This window comes from Schistocerca cancellata, unplaced genomic scaffold, assembly GCF_023864275.1.
Source record: "Schistocerca cancellata isolate TAMUIC-IGC-003103 unplaced genomic scaffold, iqSchCanc2.1 HiC_scaffold_351, whole genome shotgun sequence".
In the NCBI taxonomy this organism is placed as follows: Eukaryota; Metazoa; Arthropoda; class Insecta; order Orthoptera; family Acrididae; genus Schistocerca; species Schistocerca cancellata.
In genome coordinates, this window is record NW_026046369.1 from 7,501 (window position 1) to 10,000 (window position 2,500).

Sequence of the window (2,500 nt, forward strand, 5' to 3'; positions counted from 1 at the left end):
CGAGTAGACGCTTTAGGTGCGACCACCCGTGCTCCCAACTGAGCTTGCCGCTGCCGACAGAGGCCCGGGAGCGTGCTGTCGTGGCATTGCCGGCGGGAGACAACACGCGCCACCTACGGTGACCGGCAGCTCCAACGCCAGCGCCACAGAAGGGCAAAGGCCCCACGTGGGTGCCGAAGCGAACTCTCCCAGCACAGCGCACGTGCCAACACGTCTGCACAACTGCGATACAAACCACCAGCGAGAACCGCTGGGGCGACCGAGCAGCAGACGGCGTCGCGGCGCCGAGTGCCGGGCGGCGGCGCATCCTCAACGCACACAGTCCTCAATCGGACCAGCACACTGCAGATGTCCACCGCGCTTCGCACCGGGCCGGCGAGGACCCACTTTGGCTGCACGGCGCCGCGCGCAGGGTGCCCCGGCGCGCAGCTGCGCCGCCTGCCGCGTCCGTCGGCCGGCGCGCCTGCCACTGGGCGCCCCCACCAGCCGGCTGTAGCGCGTGCGCCCACGCACCGCGCGGCCAGCACGCCGGGCGGCCCCCCCTCACCGGCCGGGGACAGTCCCACCCACCCACAGCCGCGTATCGCTTCACACCCAGATTCACATTCACGTTCGTTGGTATGGTGGGGACCGCTTCGTAGCTGTACCGATCGTTGCCCTCACAGATGTACCTCCAGCAAGGACAACCGCACCACAACGGGTTACCAGTTGTTCATTTGCGTAACGTCACCAGTAAACGTACACGTCCATCCCCGTTTGCAAAGTCAACTATTATTGCATGCCTGCCTGTCAGGTGTCAAGACACACTACATCCGCTCACATCCACGCAACAAAATGTGCCCGACTAGAGGGCACGTGGAAGGTGCCCCCGTACGTATGCGATGTCCACTGCGCGACCAACTGTCAACCGGCCTCTGTAGCATGTCGCAGATGTGGAACGCGGGGCACCGTGCTATCACATTGTGTGAGAAGAGACTACTACGTCTGCATACACGCGCCACTACATGAACAGACGGCTCATGCTGATCGCCATCCACTGCGTCCATTACTCCCACACGTCTCTATGGCGTACCACACTGCAATGCAGCTGTTATGGGGAGATGACACGTAGCTGTGTACACAACATTCTGAGCGGGTTGCGGTTGGACAATACATTACTGTAACGTGTCATATGCCAATTACAGAGCAGGGTAAGGCACAACTTGGGTTAGGTTAAGGCACAACTTGGGTTAGGTTAAGGCACAACTTGGGTTAGGTTAAGGCACAACTTGGGTTAGGTTAAGGCACAACTTGGGTTAGGTTAAGGCACAACTTGGGTTAGGTTAAGGCACAACTTGGGTTAGGTTAAGGCACAACTTGGGTTAGGTTAAGGCACAACTTGGGTTAGGTTAAGGCACAACTTGGGTTAGGTTAAGGCACAACTTGGGTTAGGTTAAGGCACAACTTGGGTTAGGTTAAGGCACAACGTGGGTTAGGTTAAGGCACAACGTGGGTTAGGTTAAGGCACAACGTGGGTTAGGTTAAGGCACAACGTGGGTTAGGTTAAGGCACAACGTGGGTTAGGTTAAGGCACAACGTGGGTTAGGTTAAGGCACAACGTGGGTTAGGTTAAGGCACAACGTGGGTTAGGTTAAGGCACAACGTGGGTTAGGTTAAGGCACAACGTGGGTTAGGTTAAGGCACAACGTGGGTTAGGTTAAGGCACAACGTGGGTTAGGTTAAGGCACAACGTGGGTTAGGTTAAGGCACAACTTGGGGGTAGATTGCGGTGCAAATTGCGTTACATTGCGGTGCAAATTGCGTTACATTGCGGTGCAAATTGCGTTACATTGCGGTGCAAATTGCGTTACATTGCGGTGCAAATTGCGTTACATTGCGGTGCAAATTGCGTTACATTGCGGTGCAAATTGCGTTACATTGCGGTGCAAATTGCGTTACATTGCGGTGCAAATTGCGTTACATTGCGGTGCAAATTGAGTTACATTGCGGTGCAAATTGAGTTACATTGCGGTGCAAATTGCGTTACATTGCGGTGCAAATTGCGTTACATTGCGGTGCAAATTGCGTTACATTGCGGTGCAAATTGAGTTACATTGCGGTGCAAATTGAGTTACATTGCGGTGCAAATTGAGTTACATTGCGGTGCAAATTGAGTTACATTGCGGTGCAAATTGAGTTACATTGCGGTGCAAATTGAGTTACATTGTGGTGCAAATTGAGTTACATTGCGGTGCAAATTGAGTTACATTGCGGTGCAAATTGAGTTACATTGCGGTGCAAATTGAGGTAGGTTAAGGTGCAACACAGGTTAGGTTAAGGTGCAACATAGGTTAGGGTGCAAGATGGGTTAGGTTAAGGTGCAAGATGGGTTAGGTTAAGGTGCAAGATGGGTTAGGTTAAGGTGACATAGGTTAGGTTAAGGTGACATAGGTTAGGTTAAGGTGACATAGGTTAGGTTAAGGTGACATAGGTTAGGTTAAGGTGACATAGGTTAGGTTAA